Source organism: Leuciscus leuciscus, assembly GCF_965113295.1.
Source record: "Leuciscus leuciscus genome assembly, chromosome: 3".
NCBI lineage: Eukaryota > Metazoa > Chordata > Actinopteri > Cypriniformes > Leuciscidae > Leuciscus > Leuciscus leuciscus.
In genome coordinates this window covers 12,341,328-12,350,720 of record NC_138727.1, presented here as the reverse complement: position 1 = coordinate 12,350,720, position 9,393 = coordinate 12,341,328, and the positions used below count along the sequence as shown (strand labels likewise).

Genomic DNA, 9,393 nt, shown 5'->3' with positions numbered 1-9,393 from the left:
GTGAAAAGCACAACAGTCTTTAGGTCTAATATTAAAATATGTATTCTGCCATTGTTAAAGGGGTAATTCAAACATGGCTGTCTATGCAGTTGAAAGGCATTTTTAAATCAGTGTTTCATGACTAGAGAAAACACAGAGAAAGGGGCTGTGGCATTTTCCTTTTTCATTTACATATACTACCAATACAATACAAGCTATTTGAAAGTCAGTGAACTTGTTCTTTCAGTTAAAAGGAAGAGTTCAAGAGAGATGAAATTTTGTTAACCAGGACTTATCACTAATTGCATTCCTCTGTTTGTGCGTTCCAGACAGGATATCAGTGTATGTATCAGTATGGATATTTGTTTCTGCAAGCTATAAGTGATTGTCTTTATGAGTGAGTCATTAGATACATTTAAATGCATCCAAATAATCCATTTACAATTTAACTGAAAAAATATGGAAGGCCATTAGTGCCACATAAGAAAAAAAAAATGCTTTGGTTAATCAGATTTAAAAGATAAAGAGTCATAATTTCAACTGTCAATTTATGTCATAATCATGATTTAAAAAAAAAAAAAATCTCAATTTAGACTTTTAGTCATCATTTCAAATTTTATGTCATAATTATGACTGTCATAATTTCAACTTTTGAGAGAATGATTGATCAAGATAGAGTAAAGGACAGAACAATAGATAGAAAAAAGGGTAGAGCATTTCCATCCATGCTCATAGAAATAGTTTGACCATATTTTTATTATTTACTCTTAAGGTAGGGACACACCAAACCGACGGCAAAGAACTAGCACTGATGAAAGCTGCCTGTGTTGTCTCCTCACGTTGCCTGTGTCGGGGAAAAAATGGGGTTTACTCAATTTTAAAGAACCCTTTATGCTAAAAAGGTTATATAAAGAGAAATGTCTCAAATAATTGCATAATAGTTTCATGTTTAACAGGTTATTTTTTTTTCTAGTAATAAAGTATGTTTATAGGCTCTTTAAATCATAATTAATATACTCATGAATAAACTGGGAATCCTGTCAGAAACTACATTTCACACACTTCTTTTTACTGTTCTAGTCATTAGAATGTTTACTTTATAGATTACTGCACTGCACAGAAATGGCAAAGTGACTTTGACTTCATCATAGGCCATCACCCACAGAGCATCTTCCTCCCTGAACATCTAAAATAACTCTGGTCTTTTGTCTTTATTTGTGGTTACAACTGAGTCCCATGGCTTGGCAAATGCACCACTTGCTGTGCAATTTTTGCCTTGATGTATAGCCAAGCATGAAGTTTAATGAGTCCATCACTCTGATCTGGATCAGATCGCAGCTTTTCTCTTAGGCTGAAACTTTGGGACTCGCAACACCAACACTCTCCGAGTATCAAACACTTGTATTCAAAAACATACATTCACTAACAGCTCCTAATGATCTCCAGCAAAGCTCAGCTTACTTAGTCTGTTTAAAAGACACATAAAGGCAGTAAACAAGGAGAGTAACGTCTCTATTTACTTCATGGATAAACAAATTTGCTGTGAGCTCGTCTTTTTCTTTTTTAAATGATCTTTTCAAGGCCTAAAGTATCTTCAACAACCTGGAAATGTAAACGAAAAGCTGACTGATTGTGCAGCAAAGTGGATTGACTTTTAAATTGTTCATCATTAACAGTTCACAGTAACATAGAGTAATGAGTGACAGTGGACCCAAATCAATTGTGGGATTACAGTCTACGGAGTATAAAACGCAGTGTACTTTACCTATGATTGATCATTGGCCTTTGAATTAAGGGGTAGGGCTGTGATTGTTGCCAGATGAACTAGGTTTTTGCACCCAAAAAAAATCCAATAAATCAATCAATCAGTCAATCAATCAATCAATTCAACTTTATACCGAGCATATAAAACAAATCAAGAGACATAAAACACAAGAAGTGTGAATTTGAATTGAATTGACCACACCTAAAAGGAAGCTGCATCTTATTTATGTCAATAGTTGAGAGAATGAAAGGGCCATTGGTTGACTATTGCTTATTTTGTATAATCAAACACTTCAAGAGTTTGTATTACTCTAAAGTTCAGTAGGAAAAAAGAAAGAAAAAAAATGGCAATTTGGCCATGCCTTGAACAAAGTGACAATCCCTAGTGATTTTCTGGAAGAAAATTAAACTGCTTAACCTTTAGCCAGAACGACAGCTGGGCAAGACAAATAAAGTGACACTTTCCGCTGTGTCTTTGAAGCACTTTCTTTTCCCTCATTCCCTCCTGCTAAGTGAAATAAATAAAAAGAGAGATAAAACAGATAAAAGTGTGACAGGTGTGAAAACAGACTTGGAGTAAGGAAGATTGTATACTAAGGGAGAAAGTATACTTCCTTTGACTCGTACAAGCGCAGTTTTGAGCAATCTCTCGCCACGAGTTACCCTGGAAATCCAGAGTTCTGGCGAGAGCACAAATTGAATTTGCTCAGCGAGTTACTCTGGTGTCGAGTAATGATGCTCATTAAATATGCCCTTGTATCCGAGCTGCACCAATCACATCGGGTTATCTGATATAGGCGGGCCAGAGCCGAGCTAAATAGATGACGACAGCGCTGTGACGTCGAAGTCATTAGTAAACATTGCAAGATGACTATAGATGAACACCAGTTGTTTGAAACGGCTTTGGCCGCTATAATGAACGAGTTAGACTTGGCTTTTTATCTAAAAGAGGAGCAGAAAACGGCGCTCGAATCCTTCCTTTGCAAGAAGGATGTTTTTTGCTGTCTTGCCTACCGGATACGGCAAGAGTCTAATCTACCAGTTAGCTCCGCTGGTAGCTAAGCGTATAGGGCTTATTGTTGTGATTGGTCGTAGTGTTATCCAATTGCGTGCAGTGAGATTTTTAAATGCATGCTTGGTGCCACCCATCGAGCTGGGCGATTTTCATTAGTTGATGCCAGACCCTTAATCTTTCAGATTTGGGTTTGAATTTCCAGGCTAGCCACGGGTTACAACCCATGTAAATACTGCCAAAAAATTACAATTATGTGCGACCGGCGTTGCACATACAGTACACGCGTAGTCTTCTGATGACGAAATTCACGTCACGCGCACAGTACACTGACCCTCGTGTACGAGTAAAAAGTGAAGTATACTTTGGCCTAAAGAGTATGTACGCGCTCCGGTGGATTTTTGGTCACACATGCGTTTTTTTGTTGTGTTTTTTTTGCAGTAATTAATTTATCTACAAGGTGGCAAACGTTCCCTGGGGGCGTCGATTCACAAGGTAGTCAAAGAAAAACTGTATAAAACAGAACAGACAGGAACTCAAGCTACAGCGCCAATGAAGGCCTACATAGACGAGAGATTGTGCGAAGAGGTTAGAAAGTAACATAATTTGTACAACTCTAGCATGAAAGAATACAAAGATATTTGTATATTTATATTGTAAGTCATGGCGATAGATTGCTCAAAACTGCGCATGTGTTGAACGCCTGTATACGTGTCAAAAGAAGTACTTTGCAAGGCTGTGTGTTCAACTGTTACCATACGTGAGTGTACGCGTAAAAAAACAAGTATACTTTCTGCTATACATTCATGGTCTGATCACAGTCAAGATGTCATTTTTGAGGTCTGTTCCTTAGTATGTAAAAGCAGAGGCCATAAAGCAGAACAAAATCGTAACTTGTTCTGTTCAAAAGCTCTGTGGACCCGCTTTACATATTTTACGATGCAATATACTGGCACCATTGAAAGATGACACATCTGCACTTAAGGCAGCTTTTCTGACTGATGTGACATGTCAATTCAATTCACTTAATTCAATTTCAGGGGAAACAAAAGATAATGCTGGTGATGCTGAATGATGAGGCTGCATTTGAAGAGAAACTTTATAGAAACTTTATATTAAAAAAAATGACATTCATTTTCTACAATTCACAATCAACCACAGGGTAACAAACAATCAGGTGCTCTTCTACCCATCCTGTACTATTCATTAACCTGACGTACTTTAAATCCATGCTGACATTCTTAAAGTATATTTTAAAATCAAAATACATCATAACAAAAGCAAAAATTAACCAAAAAGGGCGTATATGTCACATGCCCATGTCATTTGCAAGCTCTTAACCCAAACCACAACCACAATTCCTTAATACAAAAACCACCTCTTCTCTGTTTTGTCTTTTACCTTTCTGAATTTAAAAATGCATAATAACTCTGGTCAAACAGTTTTGTCTTGGTAAGATTTTCTTTTAAAATAATTTAAATCTTTTATTCAGCAAACAAAAACTATGTTTATCAAAAATGACATCAACGACATATATTATATTGTTACAAAATATATATTTTTTTTTTTAATAAATTTTACAGCTCCAAATCAGCATATTAGAATTATTCTGAAGGATAATGTGACACACAAAAAGCTTTGCCATCACAGGAATAAAGTCACAGAGTATATTTTAAAACCACAATACATGATAACATCAACAAAAATAAACCGAAAAGAATCCAAGTCACATCCCCATGTCTTCTGTAAGCACTTAACCCAAACCACAACCACAATTCCTTCACACAGAAACCACTTCTTTCCACTTTTACTGTTTTACAGTTTTACTTCTGCTCTAGCTTCCTCTAGAACCACAGCATTGCGAGTATTGTTTGCGATTGTATGATAAATTGCTTATGATGCTCCTCATTTGCAAGCTGCTTTGGATAAAAGCATCTACTAAATGACTAAATGTAAATGTAATGTAAATTTATTCAACTATTCCAACATGGCCTATACAAATATATATGCGTTTGTAGGACCAAACAGAAAAATAAATGTTTAACCTAATATGAGCTAAGAAAGCAATGCTGATGATGTAAGATGAACTGAAATTTGTCTATCCCCTTTTGAATAGATGGAAGCTGTACTTGTGTGATTAGAAACCATCTGTCCAGGGATTTTACCAAGATGGCCACCGAGTAAAGAGACTTGCTTCAAAAGGACATTGGTAATAGTCTCTCTTTTTCTATCAATACTCTATCAGCATGAGTCATATTACCAGTATGATGGCACTTTTCCAAGCTTGTAATGCCTTCATTCACTTTTAAAATAGATCAAGAACACTTGTAGTGATGTACAACAGGGTGCTTTTTATGCGCTGCTGGAGAACATGTATAAAAAAGGAGCAACGCTCTCTCTCTCTCTCTCTCTCTCTCTCTCTCTCTCTCTCTCTCTCTCTCTCTCTTTTTGTCTCCAGTCATTTGTCATTGCCATTGTTTTGATTGACAGTTGGTACAGATGAGTGAGAGCTCTTCCTGTCCACCCACCAATCAGCCACCTCTTCCAAGCCCTCAACATGATGGCCGAGGGTCGGAGGTCACTCTCATGCTCTCAGTGAGTGACTCTTGATGAAGACGCTGATGGAGAGATGCAGTTCCTCTCCTCCATCATCTGTCTTTCTCGCTGTTTTTCAGCCTGAGGTCCTTCCACCCGTCTCAGAGCAGACCATCCATCTGCCTGTCCGCGGCCACCACTAATCAAAGCTGCCAGAGGGGCGGCCCCATAAAGCTCTTCACGAGGAGAATGCATTTTGTTTGTGTGTGAGAGATAAATGAGAATTAATGTACTTCACATCAAAATTAATAAACGTAACAAACGGACAAAATTTGCTTTACCCATGTGCGTGCATCAGAAAATTATGTTGTTTCTTAACATAACTGGAGATACATGGAGATTTTTGGGGATCTTCAGTTATTTGATTAGCGCACTTACAGGCGATTATAACTGAAAAACAATTAATCATCACATTTTCATTAAAAGCATTGGCTTGGTTTCACAGACAGGGCTTAGATTAAGACAGGATTAGGCATTTGTTCAATAAGCACATTTAAGTACCCTTTATTTACATGCCTTAGAAAAAACATTACTGGTGTACATCTTGAGGCAAAACAAGGGCATTAAGCCTGGTCTGTGAAACCAAGGGATTACCTTTTAAAAAATATTAAAATAGATTTAAAAACATATATTTCACAATATTACTGTTTTTACAGTCAAATAAATATTGGTGAGCATAAGAGACTTACTTTCAAAAAAGATCTATCTATCTATCTATCTATCTATCTATCTATCTATCTATCTATCTATCTATCTATCTATCTATCTATCTATCTATCTATCTATCTATCTATCTATCTATCTATCTATCTATCTATCCATTATTATGTATGTCAATATAGTTGTGAGAATGATGGGGCCATCTCATTTGACGTCTGCTTATTTTGTGTAATCAACCACTTTTTCAAGATATTTTATTACTCTTATGTTCAGAAAAGAAAAACTAAAAAAGAAAGGAAAAAATGGATTTAGATTGCATTGAACAAAGTGACACAATCCCTATTCCTAGTAATATTCTGTAAGATCCATCTATCTGATTTATTATTTATTTAAAGGGGTCATATAATGGTACATGCACTTTTACAAGTTGGTTGTACTGAAATGTGTGTTGGCAGTGGCTGTACACAACCATCATAAAATGATAAAAATCCATCCAGTGTTTTTTTTTTAATCTTCTTATATGTTTTCTCCCATCTCAAATCAAGCTGTTCGATATTGTGACGTCACAAAATCGACGCCCCTCCCACGATGGTTGATTGACAGCAGCGTTTCAACACAGACCCGCCCTCGCGCCCTCGTGAGCGAGCTGTCAATCATAGCACGCGCCGACTGGCGCGTTCATTGTTGATAGCTGGAACACTGAGTAGAATGGTGTCTAAGCGATTGTGGTGTTCTGTTCTTGGTGTAATAAAGAACACAGCAGTCATATTGATGTTCCTAAATCCGTACAGCTGAAGACGTCTGAGTTTGTTTTCGAAGGGAATATTCCCCACGATCAACGTCAATGCTTTCATGTTTGCGCGAATCATTTCACACACCAGACTGCTTTACAAACGAGGATCAGTAAAAAGCTGGTTATTTGCTAAGAAGCTGCTCCAGAAAAAAGGATCAGTACCAACTATTCGTGTTCCTGCTGCACCTCCAGAAGAACTGAAGAGAGTGTAACGTTTTATTGACCTTTATATTAATCTTTATATTAATCTTTGCAAATCACTTGCTGCATGCTTCACGATGAATGCGGCTATTTTTACACTCAGGGTACATTACGGCATGTTTTCCATGTACTTGTTATTGTGTTACAAACTGTGTACGCACAGAACAGAGGGGCGGGGTGTGAAAAGCTCATTATCATTTAAAGACGCATGCACTTAAACGGCGTGCTGAAAACAGAGCTGTTTTGACCAGGTAAAAGGAGTGTTTTCTTACAATACTAATGAGAATTTTTAATTAAAGTATATTACAAACTTTTAATTTAGACCCTAAAGAATCATATTAGCTTGTACAAAAATGACATTATATGACCCCTTTAAATAGTTGTGAAAGTGGCAGAGCCATCGTTTGAATGTTGTATCTGTGTCATATATTAGCGCAACACAAACTGGAGATACAAGGAGATTTTGTGGTGATCATCAGTTATTTCATTAGCGAACTCACGGCGATAATGTCACGTGAATGACATTTTCATTAACAGCATTGCTCTTAAGCCGGTCTCAGTGAGGCATTCAGCACACTAACACGTTAGTAAGTAAACACTCGGATTCCTCCCATCACAGTCCTGATAAACATACGGTGCTTAGCAGTCTCCCATAAGAGTCAAGAATTCTAATTAATACAGCTTACTCTTTAAAGAATACACATACTCTCTTAATGGCTGTACCCAAACACACACTCACAGTTCTGGTGATGTGCTAGCCCCCAAGTGTGAACAGCCCTTAATAAAAATGTTAATTGAATCTTAGGAAGTCTCTAGGCCCAGGTTTAGCCTGATTCTCCACAGCCTTCTCTCTCGTGCACACACACACTCGCACACTTCACAGCATTTACACAGGCACTCAGCTGTTTCTGTGAAGGCACAGTCATTAATTTTTATCTGTTCAGACGGACCAACTGTAACATCACAAATCTCAGAGAGAGCAGGGATGGGTGGGTGGGTGAAGACCTGTCATCGTATGGTAGAAAGACTTTTTTTCACAACCGACCATGTTTTTTAATATATTTTTTGGAGGGATGTTCCAAATTAGCTAATATAATGTCATTTAATGAATACATTAGGACTGTTTCATTATTTGTCATCTCTCTCTGTCCTATTTAGGGACATTCAAATGTTTTTTTAATAAAACGTCATCCCATTTTAATTTCTTAGTTAAATAGGATATTTTTTTTTTTAACAACAGTTGTAACTGGCCTAGGTTAAAAAAGGCCAAAGTTTCTATGATATGATATTTCCTACTCTTATTATGTGTTTTTTTTTTTTTTTAAGGAAGACAGTCATGTTAGTTGTGTGGTGAAAAAATGCTTACCTTATCCATCTTATTATTATTTATCCGTATATCTGTATTATTATCCACCTTATATGCTTACATTATTACTTTTCAATGCAGAAGTAAGATATTTTCTCTGAATGTGCAAGACTTCCAGTTCACTAGCTGCTGAAAAAACCAAAGTGCAGTAAACTGTAAGGGCTCTTACAGAGTCAACGCATCGATACGCATACGCGCCTGCAAGGCTACGCATCGCTACGCTTCGGCCACCATTATGCGTCTATGCGTAGCAAAATGTGTCGTCCCAGTTTTTGATATGCGACGCACCGTTGCATGCAATACTCTGCGTTGTTGGTGAGGGCGATACTGCAAGTTGCTTGCGTCCGACGTGTAGACTATGAAAGGGAGCACGTCGCTCACGTTGCTCGCGTTGACTCTGTCAGAGCCCTAAAACTATTTGCGCTACAAACCAAAATGTTTATATGAAAAAAAAAGAAAAGAAATGTTTATACCAAAATGATTACGTTTATACAGTACATTAAAGGTACATTATGTAACTTTTGGCCCTCTAGCGGTTAAAAAACAAAACTGCATGCATTTTGCAGAAGAACATTGTTTTAGTTGTGTTTCGACTCTGTGTGACTGTACAGATGAAAATGGTTCGCAGAGAAAACATTTATGGTTACTCAAGTAACCCTGGTTCCATTTCGATATGGTTCACTCGCATTGCATTAGTTCACTAACGCTTTTGGGGAAAACTCTCCGAATCCTGAAGCCTGGATTGGTTCACGTCTATGCACACGGGTGCTGGGCCGACGTAAGCTCGCTTCCTCCTCGCTGCTCAGCCTGGCGGCTCTGCTTTTGTTTTTTCGCCTCGGCTCAAGAGGGGAAAGAGATGAGGGAGTGGCCTGTTCGATGAAGAGCGCGATCCGGGCGTGCAGCATCGCGAGGTAGAAGAAGAGAGCCACCTTGGCGTGGGTGCGGCCCAGGCAGGAGTGGCACTCGGGATGCTCGTCTAGAGCGGGCAGGTGAGCCCTGCACAAGCTCCATTTGCGGTGTAAC

General features: G+C 37.9%; 1 long non-coding RNA gene across 4 annotated transcripts in view; it reads left to right on the top strand.

The window, feature by feature from the left end:
• LOC309495917 overlaps positions 1-5,903 on the top strand; it is a 119,706-nt gene extending 113,803 nt beyond the window's left edge. For 2 of the 4 annotated variants that reach the window (XR_014204874.1, XR_014204877.1), the window contains 2 exons: positions 4,872-4,964; positions 5,214-5,903. This is a non-coding gene — a long non-coding RNA (uncharacterized lncRNA). The remainder of the gene's footprint in view (positions 1-4,871; positions 4,965-5,213) is intronic. The other 2 variants (XR_014204875.1, XR_014204876.1) reach the window with 2 other exon arrangements.
• The last annotated feature ends 3,490 nt before the right edge of the window (positions 5,904-9,393 follow it).